The sequence below is a fragment of the Orbicella faveolata genome, unplaced genomic scaffold, assembly GCF_042242905.1.
Source record: "Orbicella faveolata isolate gen_17 unplaced genomic scaffold, um_ofav_v1 contig_24, whole genome shotgun sequence".
NCBI lineage: Eukaryota > Metazoa > Cnidaria > Anthozoa > Scleractinia > Merulinidae > Orbicella > Orbicella faveolata.
Genome location: NW_028301552.1, coordinates 13622599 through 13641202, shown reverse-complemented (window position 1 = coordinate 13641202; position 18604 = coordinate 13622599). Strand labels below are relative to the sequence as shown.

At 38.8% G+C, this 18604-nt stretch overlaps 2 long non-coding RNA genes across 2 annotated transcripts; one reads left to right on the top strand and one right to left on the bottom strand.

Moving 5' to 3' along the window:
• Positions 1-327: 327 nt before the first annotated feature.
• Positions 328-853, top strand: LOC149110484 (uncharacterized). The gene is made up of 2 exons (XR_016207867.1): positions 328-509; positions 686-853. It is a non-coding gene; the product is annotated as an uncharacterized LOC149110484 (long non-coding RNA).
• A 12331-nt stretch (positions 854-13184) lies between these two features.
• Positions 13185-17645, bottom strand: LOC149110483 (uncharacterized). The gene is made up of 3 exons (XR_016207959.1): positions 17172-17645; positions 16569-16693; positions 13185-13815 (listed from the first exon to the last, which is right to left on the bottom strand). It is a non-coding gene; the product is annotated as an uncharacterized LOC149110483 (long non-coding RNA).
• Positions 17646-18604: the final 959 nt, after the last annotated feature.

Genomic DNA, 18604 nt, shown 5'->3' with positions numbered 1-18604 from the left:
GGCCATCGGAAAAGCTGTTAAATAATATTGGCGAGAGAATATTAAATTGTGGTAGCAAAAAAGGCTGTTACACAGCTAAGCTGTCTGGAAATGTTTCTTAAATGCGATTTGTGAAGACAGACAGATGCCGATTTTGTATTCAAAAAATGCACCGACGCCAGACAACATTCGGTCTGAATAAATTGTACGTTTAATCGTGTTTTAGGAAACTAGAAGTCCCTCCTGCAAATATCGCCGATGAACTTTTACACAAATAATCAGCTATTTTCTCTTAATAAGGAGGGGAATGAAAACACGGACAATAAAGGTCTTCTGTTTGATATCATCCAGGTCACGGGGATGCCTTGAGATTAGGGACAAACCCGAACCGGCCTACGAAAATAGCGAGACTTGCAGACAAGCAAAACCCCGCACATTAGCCTTGACATTTCAACATGCTCCAACGATTCAGCCCGGGCATTCAGCTACTTGTCAGCATCGATCGGTTTGCAAAGACCAGAGGCCGTAACGTAAGCACGCTGTAATACGTTATATTAGTCTACTTTTGGAATTTTCCATTTCATGTCCATATACGTCAAGAGAAAAGTACATCCAAAATGTCACTGAAGGTGACGATCAGCCTTCACTACGTGTCATGTATGGCTATCGAACGATTGAATTGATTGCACAGTTTTTTGTTTACTAGGCACCGGTTTGATGTCATTTAACCAGTTCAAGACTGGATTGAAGTTTCGTCATTGCGAAATCTTGTTTGCAGAGCCGGCACTGTGATGCGTCAGACGTGACTACTCTGTAAACAGTATGCGAAGAGATCCGATTTTAATTTTGCGTGAAATAAACGGCGGAAAACCCATCATAGCTTATACTGAAACATAAGACAAGTTCAAATGCAGAAACAGGCTAAAATGATGTGTCTCCTAATTCAGACAGTCGGCGGCTACAAATCTGCCGCTCGGCAGCCACCTGCACTAGCAGTTTTCAGATTTTGCAATGATTTAAATATGTTACATCAGTGTAAAGAGGCTAAACCTTTCTAGCTTCGCCAAGCGTACAACTAGCTGAGTTTGCATACAGGCAATAAATAGATAATATAAAGAATAAGCGCTATCACAAGCACCAACTGCAGGCCACACAACGACAGTTCGGTCACGCCATCAGTTGACGCTATTATTAGCAAATCTGGTGATGTTTGCATGATGTGACACCTGATTGCCATCAAGACGCACCGGCTTTTTACCTCACCATGTAAGCTCCTAGTAAACTTGCTAAAATTTAATATCCTTCATGTTCTTAGCAACATTTTCAACTCTTATTCTAACAGCCGTTCTTCAAAGCTTTTTTGTTTGTGAAATGGTAAGAACCGCGCGCCGATTGCGTGACTTAGAATCATGTAAAACTCCCCGGCTATGTTACAGGTTTACAATAAACAAACGTCAAACTAAGAATCTGACGAATCTAAGCGAAGAAAATTGCGTAAGTTCCAGCTTCTGTAACCCATCGTATCAGCAACATACGTTAAATCCGAGCGCTGAATACGTCAATGCCGTGGGTCATTCAAGGTTTCATAATGTCTGAGAAATGAGAACTCATCGACTGGATTTGCACATGACAAGAGTCCGGCTCAGTTCGTAATTTCTGTACTGCTGCAAGCTACATAACTAAACCCTTCCCCCTCTTCTAACTATCGCGAAAAAGCACTGAATCACCTAAGATTAATAAGAGTTCAGGGGTAAATGAGAGGATGTTGACTGGTTATACCATATGCGGACCCGACTGAAGGAACAGTACAGTGTGAGTCAGAGCTTAAACCCAACCCTGTAAATTTTCCTTCCATTTGTCGCATGATCATCATCGTTAACACATATTTTCGTTATCTGAGCTCCACGCACGTCAGAACAACGCAAAACTTCACTTCCGAAAGCCGTTAACAATGTGAAAGATTGTGCACATTACGAATGGACTATTGCTTTGATTTCCTAGATTTCCCAACTCTTTCACTTTTGTGACGTCATCAGATAATTTTGATTGACGTGTCACCTCGTGCAGGGACTCACAAGATGTTGGGGGACATAAACTGGAACTAACCCCTGACGTCACATGATTAACGATTTCAAATCTATTAATAGCCATATTGCTTATTGCTTTTATTGTTTTGTCTTGTGACAGCGTCGTCAGCATTTTGGAACAAAATCTTTGCACTGTCATGCCGATTCGTCAGCTTTAATCTCACCAATCACCAAACGTTACGTACATCACAATTTCTAGCACTGAAATCACGAAAACAACAAGATACTAAGGCTAATTTATATCCCGATTCCAAGTTGCTAGCAAAACTGTATTTCTAGTTTAGAAAGTTGTACAAAGATTGGTAGGGACTCGATGTTTTGCGAGACGAAAGCTAAAGAAGTGTGCACTAGTTGCAAGTCAGTCATTTCTTAGCAACGAACTTTGCAGAATTCGTAGCATAAGGGAATACCTTGGTTTTATTGCAGTTGACAGTGGCACGATGTTAAACACGATTTGACGTTAGCTTTTTTTTAACGATGATAAACTTAGAAACGGCGTAGTAGAGGAAGGCAAATGAACTGTTGTTGTTATGCATGGATAACGTGAATAACTGAAATGATAAGTTAGCCTGAAAGTGCATGCGTACCTCTGAGTATTTCGTACGCGCCACTCATTAATAAGAGCTTTGTCTTAACGAAATTAAGTTATTTCATCAAGGACACACGTACTGCTCAGTGAAATCCCACCCAACGAAGCAAAAGCTTATCTCAGTACCTCTTTACAAGGAAGTAATTAAAACGCCGTAATAAAAATTAATGACACTCTTTAGTCACGCTATGATGGATAAGCGTGGCCACATGCATGCAACGGCTTGTGTCCATGAATGGCGACGGAATCAATATATAATCGATACTATTAATAGGTTGGACCCACGTCGACCTGATATTCCCTTTTCTCTGATTTCTTTTCAGTCTAACAGCTCTGCACCGTCCGTGCACAGCTTTCTTGCAAAAACTGGTTTTAATTTGCTAAGATTTCATCCGGAAATGAATAGCGCCGGTCTAGAGAGCTCGGAAACGAAATTGTAAGCAAGGGCGATATTATTATGAGTAGCTTTGTAGAGATAACAGGTGATCTGTATGTCTATACTAGCGAAAAATTAGGCATAATGAAGAGAGGAAGAAGGGACAATTTAACTTGAACATTTAAACAAACTGGTCTGTTGTAGTATGCCTTTTCTAATTTCAAACCCGCAATTTTTGATGAGAATCGTAATCATAGCATCATTATAAAGGCTATCATTTCTGTTTTGAATAATTCGGCTTTTGTATCAGTCGCTGAAACGACGTGAGGTAGTTCCGGTTGACCTCAAAATGTGTCGATAACGTGTGAATTATCACTGAGCGTTTCAGACATGTTCGGTACACTTGTTGTATTTGAGTACTAAAGTGTGAAGTCTCTTATTGTTCAACCTTGATGAGGCTGAGCAAAGAAACCTTTGATTTTCACTCATTGACGTCATTCACAAACCTCGCTGGGTTATTGTAACAATTATTGCAAATCGCGTTGGTGGATTAGTAGGTTGATTTCAAAGCATAATAACCCAAGTTATCAATCTATCGCCCACACAGTGTAAACTGTGCTCACTTGTGACCTCATTTCCTGTTTAATTTGCCTTTTCATCAATGGAGTTTTGATCCTCCAGCTGTTATCTTTCCTCTAATAAACTTAAGACAACTTCAACAGGTTTCGATCAGGCTTTCGAAACTGGCTAATTGTTTGCGGTTTTGGTTCAATGTTTAAACTCAGTCACGCATAAATTTTCAGAAACACGACTCGTTTAGAGACGCTTTTCAAATTGCTAGGCTATGCTACAATAGCTAGATTAGCTAAAAATCTTCCAGGTTACATGTCGACTTACCTTGACTTTCTCAGGAGTTTTTTTAAGCTATAAAAAGGCAGAAAAAAGAAAATAAATAGCACTTATTTTTCCGGTTGTTTTCCGCAATTCGACACGTTTCGAAATAATACACTGTATGTCCTGTCAGTGAGCAGTTCTTTCAAGGACGGATGATCATACTAAAGGATAACTACTACAGCCACCCGCTGAGCAGAGCAGGTGGTGCGGGCTCAAGATAAGCTTCCCAGAAATGTAAGAAAGACATTTTAACTAATCATTGACTGACGCAAGTTCCCCAAAGAATAATTTCCGAATGACGATTGAAATCCGCACTATCTACGCCTGAAAGAACGAGTCAGTTTTCAACTGAAAATAACTTTTCTGGCATAATCTGAAATTCATTCCAGAGATTCATTTTAGCGTTGGTGGTAGATTCCGCCGGCCACACCTTTCCGATAACGGTTCTGATCAGGTAGGCACTTGTCTCGGCCAACGCATGCAATTCATTCTAATTTATAAAAACAACAATGCAAAAATAATTGGTAATAATTGCAAGTTATTGCGTGGACTACAACTCCTGCAAGGTGTCGTTTCAGCGATATCCGTTACATGAACGTCAATACTAAGGTCATTTGCACTACCCGCTGAAAGATTTTGTTATTTCCAAAACGTGTTCCGCGTAACTGCTCTGAAATTCTAGAGAAGAGTTGATGCATGATGCTGTGCTGTACTGCTTACGTCATTTTTCTTCAGTGATTTACGGCACACGCTACTGACTGTTAACATTGGCAAATGCTTTCGGTGTAATGATCTTGAAACATAACTTGCAGTGCATCGCAAGCAATTTGTGCCTTTTAATCTCTAGTGGAATATTACTAACTTCAATTATCTTTGTTGAGGTTTGTTCATAGTGAACAACAAGCAAGCAAGGGTTTCTTTTTTTAAGGAATGAGAAAAACTGCTCCCAGAATGCAATAAGTAATAGCTTAATTTCATTTCGATCAAACTTGCTTTAAGGTAGTTGCGTTTATCTTCGACTTTTATCACTCCTGCGTCATAGGTTTTACTTTCTTACGGAAAACTCGGCGTCTGAAGGTTGTTAGTAACGTAAGAAATTTGTGTAAAGATCGTCAATTATTCATGCGGAAAAAATTCCGGCGATTTTTGACATTTTTAAGCCTCCAGGATTAGATAAACAAAGCTACAGTCTTTCACTTTCGTTACATCACCTCATGACTCGTTCATTAGTTACTTAAGCCTTGAGCACGCGAGAGCATAATTACATGTATCAAAGGATAAGCTATTCTTGGTGACTTCAGCGATTTTCTATTAATAGTTGTACCGTGCAGCTGAATCTGCAAATCTCCAGTGTGCGCATTTTTGACTTGTGACCGTGAAAGTTTTGGTCATAAAACTTTTTCTTAATCATACCTTATTTGGAACGTTTCGACGGCATATCAGGCAGGCAAATTGGACTAGACACACTCCAGCCAAAATACCCATTGCCAGATACAATGCCGCCAGAGCGAGCCAAAAATGGAATAATTAGGTACGTATTCACCGTACCCAAATTCGGCCGAGAGTTCGTAGTCACATCAGGCCAGTTACGTAATATAGCAGGATATCAGGACAGTTCTGACACGGCTTCTGAATGGCTAGTTGCGAATTTAGGTATCGGTAGATACACGTACGGCATACTAGTTTGTTCAAGAAATCAAGACTAGCAGGACGAGGGAGGCTTGTGATCCCGTTTCACTCAAGAGTTTGAGAAAATTTGACAAAATTCACGCGCCACACATACTTTTAGCTTAATAACGGTTTTTACCATAAATTCACGAATCACGTACCGGTATGTCTTTTGGTTGCTTTTAACGCGTTACCCGCTAACTTTGCCCTCATCACGTGTCGCGTATAAACTCGTAATTAAAACGTTGTCTGACTCTTGGCACAGTCTTAGCTACAATAGTCTTCTAAGCCTGGCGCGTATATTAATTTAGCTGCAGGTCAAGCGAAAACTCTCTTATTGCAAAAAAGGCGACTACAATTTTCAATTTCTTCGGCGGCAGGTAAATTAAAAACCTTTCAGAATTGAGTAATTTCTACAGCGCATTAGTTACTAATAAATAACTAAGTACGTTGAAGATTTGCTGTTATCGAGAGAGAATATTGAACTGCTATTAAAATAAGGGGAAAATGGTATTGCCAGTACTGTACTGAAGTTAGTCTTAGGAGCAAATAGATCTGTTAAAGAACATACCTTTAGTTCCTCGTCAGTCAAATCACAGACCAGACGTTCTGTGGCATTAGTGGTGTGCATGCGATCTTTTTAGCAGAGGAATCGTGAACTGGTCGCTTCTTCAGATCTTGATTATTTACTTGCAATGTCAACAACACCTTGATTTTATTGGAAAGTGCTATTAATAGATTTGGGTGTATGGAACTTTGCAATCTATGCATTTTTTCTGTTCTAATAGTGTAGCTGACGAAAGCAAACGGCGGAAAATTCATGTATTTCTAAGTCAGCATTTCCGGCAATCAAGGCGAAAAAGCACCACCACTGATCGGTTGTATTGATAACGTATAGATTTGACAGCAATATGAATGAATAAAATGCCCGGGATTCAAATATAACCGAAGTCAACTGTTATAGAACATCTCCTAGCTACTGTATCATTCGCTGATTCTTCGCTGCAACGACCTCTACAAAAGTAGACTCGCGCGCACGCGTCCGAGAATTGTAAGGAACCAGGAAATGTTTAGTTTAACCTTGGATCTTACCCTTCAGTTTTCAAACAAACGTTTCAGACGCAATGCAGGTACAAGTTGTTTATATTTGATTTGGCTACGTGCCTGGTGTATGGACAAACAGACTTCCCTTTGAGTTAGTTGTAGAGTATCGCCGGACCTCTGTCTCAGTGTTAAAATCGCTTCTCCGTTGATTAATTTTAGTCGTTTCTCATCGAAAGCTTTATTACACCAGTTACGTTTTCTTCATCAAGCTTACTTAAGAATGATTTCATCAGCTTACCTATTAATATTAAATGAGCGCTGTCCCAAGATTATCTATGCAATGAGGTTTGAATCAAGGCATATTTTTTGTTTATCACTACCTGTAGTACATAGTAGTATAAACGGTGCTCTTCAGCTTGTGACATCACATCCTGGACTTAAAGTAATCTTAAGTTATCTTAGTGTTTTTCCCGTTGTTCAATGTAGCATTTTCCTTGTTCTGATAATTAATTAAGTTGACAAGCGTAGCTAGAATTTTTTCAGGAAATACCTCCACAGTCAATCCCTCAAAATCGTCTTGTTCCTGTTCGTCTTTGACGTCAATCCGTCTTTTTTTTTTTTGAAAAAAAGAGCGGAGTTTTGATCAGAAGTGCTAGTATGAGGCATTTTTGTGGTTTCACGTTTATATTTTCTAATTAGTTCCGGTCAAAAAAAAAAAAAAAAAAGCGTTTTACGTAACCCAACATAGCAAGGATCCTTGTTGGCGTTACTATTAGTCTCCTTGGCAGCCGTTTTTTTGGGATGTCACGGAACGCTCGTGACATTCCAAAAAACGGCTGCGAAGGAGACTACGTTACTATCGGCCCAAAATTAAAAGGCCAGACGGCCAATTTCCTATTCATACACCATTGCGAATACTTCAACTTACAGTTCTGGGGTTTCGGGTTCTGTTTCGGTTATTACGCCGTAATAACCGAAACAGAACCCGAAACCGAGAGAAGATTGACAATCGGTTTTTCACTGACAGAGAAACTAGTTGCAGCTAGTTGTTGGTGTGGGGAATAAAACTTATTTAAAGCGTTCAAACAAATCAAAGAAGGAATTTTTACAGCTTCAAGTTGATCTGATTTAAAGCCTTTAAATCAGATCAACTTGAAGCTGTAAAAATTCCTTCTTTGATTTGTTTGAACGCTTTAAATAAGTTTTATTCCCCATACCAACAACTAGCTGCAACTAGTTTCTCTGTCAGTGAAAAAGCGATTGTCAATCTTCTCTCGCTCTTGCTGGAGATGACCGTCACAACAACAGGGTACTATAAGTGCTTTTCATGATAAAGAGTATGTATACGGTTAACTACTGCTATACATACCAGTCTATGTATTCCGCGGTGTTAGAGAATCTCTCTAGCATATGCCAGTACGGGAAACAAAGATTTGAAGTATACAACTTTGGTCCAAATATTACAAAATGGATATCCAGTCTTTATAATAATGTTAAAAGTGGCGTGATGAATGCGGGTTTCATGACTAATTACTTCAAAGTTTCTCGAGGTGTCCGTCAAGGGTGTCCCCTGAGTCCTCTTTTGTTTGTGTTAGCGGTCGAAATGCTAGCCCTCAAAATACGCCAAAACCAACTCTGCTGGGACATCGAACTTCGAAATGGACAGAACGCTACGATCTCACAGTTTGCGGATAATACAACCCTGATTCTTGAAGATACTACGTCATTTAGAAATGCCATGAATATAGTTAATTCATTTGGAGTATTGTCCGGTTTGCAATTAAATAAAAAGAAAACAAAAGCCTTGTGGATTGGTGCTTCGAGCAAAAATAAGATAGAGCCTTTAAAATTCCAGTGTCCAAAAGATCCCATAAAATTCCTTGGAACTTACCTTTCCCACGATGCAGCTGCCAACAACAACAATAATTTTTATGTCAAAATAAGGAAAATGGAAACGAAGCTTAATATATGGCGGTCGCGGGACCTGACGCTCTTTGGAAGAACTATGCTAGCAAAATCTCTAGGTCTGTCTCAGCTAATCTATACTGCCTCCATGCTTTCTGTCCCAGAAACAGCGATACAACAAACCCAAAGTAAACTGTTTGCTTTTCTATGGAAGAATAAGAGAGATAAGATCAAGCGACAGGTTCTGTTCCGCCCCTTATCTAAGGGTGGGCTAAGCTTTCCCTGCTTCAGGAATGTTATAAAAGCGCTACGTCTCAGTTGGATAAGTGGACTCTTAAATAACTCTCATGACACCTGGACGGCTATCCCTAATTACTATTTCGATAAACATGGCGGGCTCCTTTTTCTTCTAAACTGTAATTACAGTGTCGAGAAATTAGACAGAAAAATCCCTCTCTTTTATCGAGAACTCCTTGATCACTTTCAAGAACTGCGTAGCAATCACGAAGATCCCTTGAAACGCGAATTCATTTTGTGGAACAACAGAGATATAACTATAGAAAACAAATCGGTCTTTTGGAAGGTGTGGCGGGATAGTAATGTTCTTTTTGTGCAAGACTTGCTGGACAATCAAGGTAATTATCTTTCACCACAAGAATTCAGCGATAAATATAACATCAAAGTTAACTTTCTGCAATACTACCAAATCACCTCAGCTATTCCCGCTTATCTAAAAAGTTACGCATCAGTTCATATGGACCTTGGGGATCTGAATTCAATTTGCGAAAACTTCGATTTCCAACTATCTAAAGATATCACTCTCAATTTAAAGAAAACTTTTTGCAAGCAGTTTTATAAACTATTTGTTGAGGAAATCAAAACAGAACCTACTGCTATTAAATCATGGCGGAAAAATTGTCCTGAAGTTGCTGACAATTGGGTGAACTGTATCCAAAACAATTATAAAATCACTCGGGATAATAAGTTAAGACAATTCTATTTCAAGTTGTTGCACAGAGTATTAGTCACTAATAAAGAACTTAATCGATTTGGAATAACTGACTGTGTCAAATATGTTCTGTGCGGTGAAACTGACTCTATTGAACATGCATTCTTTGATTGTCAATCTCTCTTGAAATTATGTGACGAGTCTCTTCAATAGTTCAATAGTTTACACCAAATCAATGTCAGCCTAACCCCGCTACAATGCTTTCTCAATTTACCAACACCAAACACCAATCTTTCTGATAACCAAACAAAGGATTTGCGTCTTCTTCTGTTATATGCAAAGCAATACCACTATGCTTGCAAAACAATGTAAAAGAAACAAGATACTTCTGAATTCATATCTAAATTTATTATCCAGCTTGAAATAGACAAATGACTTGACGTGACTATGTTGCCCTTTCCCCGGCTATATACATTTTTACAAAGGTAAAGAGACATATTTTTTGTAATATTTACTACCGTATATATTATCGACTATTTTTCATTAGAATATTATCAGTTGTAACAACCTTCTTTTCTGCACTACTTCTGTAATTTGCTGCAATATTGTAATATGTTTTTATCAATAAAATAAAATTTAAAAAAATTTAAAAAAAAAGATTTGACACGACTTGAGTGAAGTTATACAATGCTCATGGAAATGTATATTTTGCCTTCGAAACCGATTGAACAACACACGCTCACATGGTCTAGACAAACCGCTACGGAGATTTGCAATTCAGTACAAACTTTCTTCAGTTGACAGCTAGATCTTCGCATGCACCAGCAAAATTAAGGCCGTGGTCATTTAGTGCTTTATTCTAATAATTCTAACAATAGTACTTTAATAAAACAAAAGATGGACTGATTTTTTGTTATATTATTATGACATTTTTTTTTTGAGAACTAGGCAGCTGAGTTATGGAGCGTCAGGTGTTTGACATCAAAACTCGTGATTCTAATTAACCCGGTATCTATCGCGGTGCTTCGAAGTATCGTGATGTTTTAAAATGAGTGACTATATATGTAATGTAACTATTTTTGAATGAAACTCAGTGACATGCGCCTTACACGTACATTGACGTTGGATGCCCGGATGTTCGTATCAAGTGCAAATTTGCTACAATAAGTAATGTAACTATCAATAGAATATCGAAGGTCTGCTAAGCCTCCATATCCTCCGCTATATTGTGATACGTGACATGCTCGGCTGGCGATCAATTTATTGACGTCAGAAGAGAAAAAAAAAACCAAGAGAAATCTTCAGTCACTCGTAAGTTATGTTTTATCCCTTATCTTTGACAGGAAAAATAAGCTTTTTGAATGTGGTTTAATAAAAACGGTCAGTGCATGCAGCCCCAAATTATCTCAAAACCTATCTATTGATGCAAGCATTACTCAACACAGAAGTTTTAAACGCTTCTAATCTAATGTCCACATAAACTGATGAAATAATGCATATTCATTTTTATACACCACGATATTGCGCCCACACACACTGATTGGCTGAAAATTGGCTAGTCTCAATTGATCACATTCATCTCAATTCATCGCAGTATATATAACAAAGAGTTTAATTTACTGATTCAGTTTCGTACATATTGTTATATAATAATATCTTAATGTACGATCTTAGCCATAATATTGGGCAATTTCGCTCCCAAAAGTTCAGCTTGGACACTCGAGAAAATCGGCTCAAAATACACCCTCGCAGCATTAGTTTCTTAGTGCACGTGTCATTTTGCAATTTATGTGCGTTGGCTTTTGGGCTGGCGTTACATATCTTCGCTACACAGTGCTGACGAGCCCCAAGAAGGGCGAAACAGCTGTCCGCTGTTGTGATCCTACTTTATCGGTTCTTGTCATGTTGGTGTCTCGAAACGTTTTTCACGTAGTATCAGCCTTGCAGTCTATTGCTTAGCTTCTACAATCTAAATGGTCAACCAAAAAACCTGACAAACTGAATTAATTTTCATTTCAAAGCAAAAATATTTACTTCAACATAGCAACCCCGGTTCAATGGTTTCATTTTGAATTCGAAAATTATGGAAGGGAAAACTGGAACTGTAATAGCTAAAGGGAATTCAAAGGCTACCGTCTCTCAGGGTCACACGTCTGCGTGCTAACGACGCACATTTTGACGTAAGAGGGCTGTGGAAAATGTTTCATGTCGGAAACAGGACTGAAACCTTGAATGAATTTTAAGAGTGATCTGTTGATTAATCACGTATGTAATTTCGATGTTGTTGATGCGATCGAAGTTAAGCTGTATCAGTCCTTCGTCATTATCTGTAATAATAGGTGGAGGTGGTGGCAAATTACTAGGACGTGTTGGCTGGAAGCTCACGCTAGAATCGTAAGCCTTATCCACACTACGCTGGAGAAATTTGAAAATAGCGTTTTCACTCTGAAAACGCATCAAATGTTTCCCGTCCACACTACGTCGCGGGAATTTAAAAAAGCAACAATCAATATCAGTTTTACCGTAACAAACGTCAAACTATTAACACTGACAATAAGCACAGAAATTGCGTAAGTTCCAGCTCCTGTAACCCATCGTATCAGCAATATACGTTAAATCCAGGCGTTGAATACGTCAATGCTGTGGGTCATTCAAGGTTTCACAATGTCTGAGCAATTGATGAGAAATTATCGGCTGGATTTGCACCAAAGTCTCAGTGATTTCGGAATTTCTGTAGCTACAGGCTACATACAAAATCCTTCCCTCTCTTCTAAATATCGCGAAAAGCATTGAATCACCAATGTTTAATAAGAGTTCAGGGGTAAATCCTGAGAGGATATTGACTAGTTATCATGACTATATGTAGACTCGACTGAAGGTACAGTACAGTGTGAGTCAGAGCTTAAAACCAACCTGCAATATGTCAGTCGCCTGAACATCATGGCTAACGAATATTTTCGTTACCTGTGCTGCATACACGTCACAGCAATTAACGCAAGGCTTAACGTCCGAAAGACGTTAGCAATGTGAAAGATTGTTCAATGTAATACTGTTTTGATTCCCTGGATTTCTTAACTCTTTCACTTTTGTGACGTCATCAGATCACCTCATGCGGGGTGTCACGAAATGTCGAGTGACATAAACTGGAACTAAACCCTGACGTCACATGATTAACGATTTCAAATCTATTAATAGCTATATTATTATTGCTTTTATTTTTTGCCCTGTGACCGAGTCGTCAGCATTTTGGAAGAAAATCTTTGCACTGTCATGCCGATTCGTAATTAAGGTTTAATCCCACCAATCACCAAGAGTTACGTACATTACAATTTCTGGCACTGAAATCACGAAAATAACAAGATACGAAGGCCTGATGATCAAATTATCATCATCATAGCTAATTTATATCCCGATACCAAGTTGCTAACAAGATTGTATTTTCTAGTTTAGAAAGCAGGCTCTAGTGTTTGAGTTTCGCGCTTAAGGGCTGGTATTTGGCTTTTCGCTTCGGCGCACGAGCGACTTTACGAACGACGTCGGACTCAATATTTTGTGAGAGAAAGCTAAAGAAGTGTGCGCCAATTGCAAGTCAGTCAGGCAATTTCTCAGCTGCGAACTAAAATGCGCAGCCGAGGGCTCGTATAGCAAAAACAAGTAAGCCTCAATGGAGTGCACATGAATCAGCCAAGCGACTTTTTGGGAAATAGCCAGGTTTTATTGAAGATGACCGTGATGTTTAGGCTTTTTTCACGTTACGTTGATAAACTGAGGAACGGCGTCATAGATGAAGGCAGATGAATAGTACGTGTTGTTATGCATCAGATGACGGAAATAACTGAAATGCGAGTAAGTCAGCCTGAATGTGTACCTCTGAGTATTTCGTAAGCAATCCTCATTCAGATCTTAAATTTGTCCTCAAGGACACTGCTCAGTGAAATCCCTTTCAAGTCTTTCACCAAAGCAAAGCAAAAGTTGATGTCAGTGTCTCTTTACAAGGAAGTAATTAAAACGCATAAATGTGTAATAAAAATGATACTCTTTGTTCCGGAGTAGAGTCACGCAATGATGGGTAAGTGTGGGGTTCCACATACATGCCACTGCTGTCTAAAGGGCGAAGACAGATTGCTCCTTGAGGGACTTGTGTCCATGACTGGCGACGGAATCAACATCTAATCCGATACTATTAATAGGTTGGACCCACGTCGACCTGATATTCCCTTTTCTCTGATTTCTTTTCAGTCTAACAGCTCCGCAGCGTCCGCGCACAGCTTGCTTGCAAAGACTGGTTTTACTGAGATTTCATCCGGAAATGAATAGCGCCGGTCTAGAAACGAAAATTGTAAGCAATTGGGCGCCATTATTGTGAGTAGCTCTGTAGAGAAAACAGGACTGATCTGTATGTCAACAGTAGCGAAAATTAGGCAGAATCAGGAGAGAAAAGAAGGGATAATTTAAACATTTAAGCAAACTGGTCTGTTGTAATATGCCTTCACTTATTTCCATCCCGCGATTTTTGATGAGAATCCTAATCATAGCATCATTTTAATGGTTATCATCGCTGTTTTGCATAAGTCGGTCTTTTGTAACAGTCGCTGAAACGACGTGAGGTAGTTCATGTGTCGATAACGTGTGACTGAATTATCGTTATACGAGTGTTTCAGACATGTTCGGTGCACTTGTTGTATTTGAGTACTGAAGTGTGAAATCTCTTCTTCTGTACACATTGTTAACCTTGATGAGGCTGAGCAAAGTCGCGCTTTCTGAGAGCTTTGATTTTCAATCATTGACGTCATTCACAAACCTCGCTGGGTACAATTATTAATCACGTTGGTGGATAACTCATGCAGTTAGGCTGATAATAACCCAACTGTTATCAATCTATCGCCTTCACCGGTGTAATGGAGTTTCGTTCCTCGTGAGTTCTAATCTTTCCTCTAATAAACTTAAGACTACTAGAACAGGTTTCGATCAGGCTTTCGAAACTGGCTAATTGTTTGCGGCTTTGATTCAATGTTTAAACTCAGTCACGCATAAATTTTCAGCAAAACAACTCGTTTACAGACGCTTTTCAAAGTGCTAGGCTATGCTAGCTAGATTAGCTAAAACTCTTCCAGGTTATATGTCGACTTGCCTTTCTTTCCAAAAAGGCGGAAAAAAGAAAATAAATAGTACTTATTTTTCCGGTTATGTTCCGCAATTCGACACGTTTCGAAATAATATACTGTATGTCCTGTCAGTGAGCAGTTCTTTCAAGGACGGATGATCATACTAAAGGATAACTACTACAGCCACTCGCTGAGCAGAGCAGGTGGTGCGGGCTCAAGATAGGCTTCCTAGTAATAATGACATTTTAAACTAATCAATGACTGACGCAAGTTCCCCAAAGAATAATTTTCGAGTGACGAGTCAAATCCGTGCTATCTACGCCTGAAAGAACGAGTCAGTTTTCAACTGAAAATAACTTTTCTGGCATGATCTGAAATTCATTCCAGAGATTCATTTTGGCGTAGGTGGTTCCGCCGGCCGCACCTTTCCGATAACGGTTCTGATCAAGTAGGCACTTGTCTCGGCCAACGCATGCAATTCATTCTAATTTATAAAAACAACAATCACATGCTTTTTATTTTCTAGTGGAATATTACTAACTACAATTATCTTTGTTGAGGTTTGTTCATAGTGAACAACAAGCAAACAAGGGTTTCTTTTTTTAAGGAATGAGAAAAACTGCTCCCAGAAGTCGATGAGTAATAGCTTAATTTCATTTCGATCAAACTTGCTGTTAAGGTAGCTGAATTTATCTTCGACTTTTATCACTCTTGCGTCATAGGGTTCACTTTCTTACGTAACTCTCGGCGACTGAAGGTTTTTTAGCGTAAGAAATATGTGTAAAGATCGTCAAGTATTCATGCGGAAGAAATTCTTGCGATTTTTGACATTTTTAAGCCTCCAGGATTAGATAAACAAAGCTACAGTCTTTCACTTTCGTTACATCACCTCATGACTCGTTCATTAATTGCTTAAGCCTTGAGCACACGAGAGCATAGTTACGTGTATCAAAGGATAAGCCATTCTTGGTGATTTCAGTGATTTTCTATTAATAGTTGTACCGAGCAGCTGAATCTGCATATCTCTAGTGTGCGCATTTTTGACTTGTGACCGTGAAAGGTTTGGTCATATAACCTATTCCTAATCATACAATTTTTGTTAGGCTTCGGCGGCAAATCAGGCGAGTTTGACTAGACATACTCCAGCCAAAATACCCATTTCCAGATACAACGCCGCCAAAGCGAGCCAAAAATGGAATAATTAGGTACGTATTTACCGTACCCAAATTTGGCCGAGAGTTCGTGGATATCAAGACAGTTCTGACACGGCTTCTGACTGGCTAATTGCGAATTTAGGTATCCTTCGATACACGTATCATATGGTTTATTCAAAGAAATGGTAAAATTATGGACTCACTCAAAGCATCGACTGCCCTGGGTCGACTGCAATCAATCGTAACTAGCAGGACGAAGGAGGATTGTGATCCCGTTTCACTCGAGAGTTTGACAAAATTTGACAAAATTCACGCGTTACACATACGTCCCATAGCTTAATAACGGTTTTTGATCATAAATTCACTAATCACGTATGTGTTTTCGTTGCTTTTCACGCGTTACACGCTAATTTTGCCCTCATCACGTGTCTCGCATAAACTCTTTGCCACCCTCGCTATCTGTCGTCTGACTCTTGGCACAGTCTTCTAAGCCTAGCGCGTATATATTTAGCTATAGGTCAAGCGAAAACTCTCTTATTGCAAGAAGGCCGGTACAATTTTCAATTTCTTCGGCGGCAAGGAAATTAAGAGCGTATGAAGTGTATTGGTCTTTCAGAATTGAGTGATTTCTACAGCGTATTAATTAATTATTGTCATTAACTAAGTACGCTAAAGATTTGCTATTATCGAGAGAGAATTGAACTGTTTAGTGATGTTTGTCAGTAACCGTCACTCGGAAGCTAACCAGTAAGAAAAAGGTATTGCCAGTTTTGTTCTGTAGTGATGTAATGAGTAAATAGAGCTGTTAAAGAACATACCTTTACATGTAGTTCCTCGTCAGTCAAATCACAGATCCGACTTTCTGCAGCATTAGTGGTGTGCAAGGGATCTTTTTTAGCAGAGGAATCGTGAACTAGTCGCATCTTCAGATCTTGATTATTTACTTGCAATGTCAACAACAACTTGATTTTATTACAAGTGCTATTAATAGATTTGGGTGTATGGGACTTCAGTTGCAATCTATGCATTTTTTGTTCTAATAGTGTAGCTGACGAAAGCAAACGGCGGAAAATTCACGTATTTCTAAGTCAGCATTTCCGGCAATCAAGGCGAAAAAGCACCACCAATGATCGGTTGAACTCATAACGTATAGATTTTACGGCAATATGAATGAATAAAATGACCAGGATTCAAATATAACCGAAGTCAACTGTTATAGGACTTTCCTAGTTCATAAACTTCGCTGATTCTTCGCTGCAACGACCTATACAACAGTAGACTTTCCCGCACGCGTCCGAGAATTGTAAGAACTGAAACCAGGAAATGTTAAGTTAAACCTTGGATCTTACCCTTCAGTTTTCAAACAATCGTTTCAGACGTAATGCATTCACAAGTCGTTTATATTTGATTTGGCTACGTACCTGGTGTATGGACAAACGGACTTCCCTTTGAGTTAGTTGTAATGTACGTATCGCCGGACCTCTGTGTCAGTGTTAAAATCGCTTCTCCCTTGATTACTTTTGGTTGTTACTCATCGAGACCTTAACATCAGTTAAGTTTTCTTCATCAAGCTTACTTAAGAACTATTTCATCAGCTTAGTTATTTATAGTAAATGAACGCTGTCCCAAGATTATCTATGCAATGAGATTTGAATCAAGGCATATATTTTTGGTTTTCATTACCTGTAGTATAAACGATGTTCTTCAGCTTGTGACGTCATATCCCGGACTTTATGTAATCTTAGTGTTTTCCCATTGTTCAGTATAGCGTTTTCCTTGTTTTGGTGATTAACCAAGTTAACAAGCGTAAGAAGACCTTTGTCAGAAAACACCTCCACAGTCAATCCCTAGAAACTTTCTTGTTCCTGTCGTCTTTGATGTAAAAGAACGGAGTTTCGATCGGAAGTTGTGGTTTCACGATTGTATTTTCTAATTAGTTCCGGTAAAAAGCGTTTAACGTAACCCAACTTAGCAAGAATCCTTGATGGTTTTTTTTTTTTTTTTTTTCATTGCAAAACGTATAATTACTTACATTGTACTGAAGCTGCTTACAACAAAACGGCACAATACTTACTCTTCTTACAATACAACACAATACAATACAATATTTTAGTCGGCTATTTATTTATTTACACTATCCTTGACGGGGTTACTAACAGCCCAAAAGGACCAAAAGGCCATAAGTCTTAAGGCCAATTTACTATTCATACACCATTGCGAATACTTAACTGATAATACGCTGGGGTTTCTGGTTTTGTTTCGGTTATCGCTCTTTAAATCAGATTAACTTGCAGCTGTAAAGATTCCTTCTTTGATCTGTTTGGACGCTTTAAATAAATGTTATTTCTCATATCAAAAACTAGCTACAACTAGTTTCTCTGTCAGTGAAAAAGCGATTGTCAATCTCCTCCCGGTCTTGCTCCACCGTGCAAATTGAAGATGGCCGTCACAACAACTTGAACAAGGCACTATCAAATTCTTTTCATAATAAGGCGTATGTTCATTTAACTACCGCTATACATACCAGTCTATGCTTTCCGCGGCTTAAAAGATCTCTCTAGCATATATATACAAAGATTTAACACGGCTTGAGTGAAGTTATACAATGCTCATGGAAATATATATTTTGTCTTCGAAACCGATTCAACAACACACGCTCACATGGTCCTCCGAGACAAAGGGCATGATGATTTGCAATTCAATGTAAACTTTCTTCAGTTGACAGCTAAATTTTTTTTTGCACCAGCAAAATTAATTAAGGACGTGGTCATTTAGTGCTTTTACATGTATCTAATAATTCTATTGATAGCACTATAATAAAATGTTAATCAGTTTACTGATAATCACGTGACTT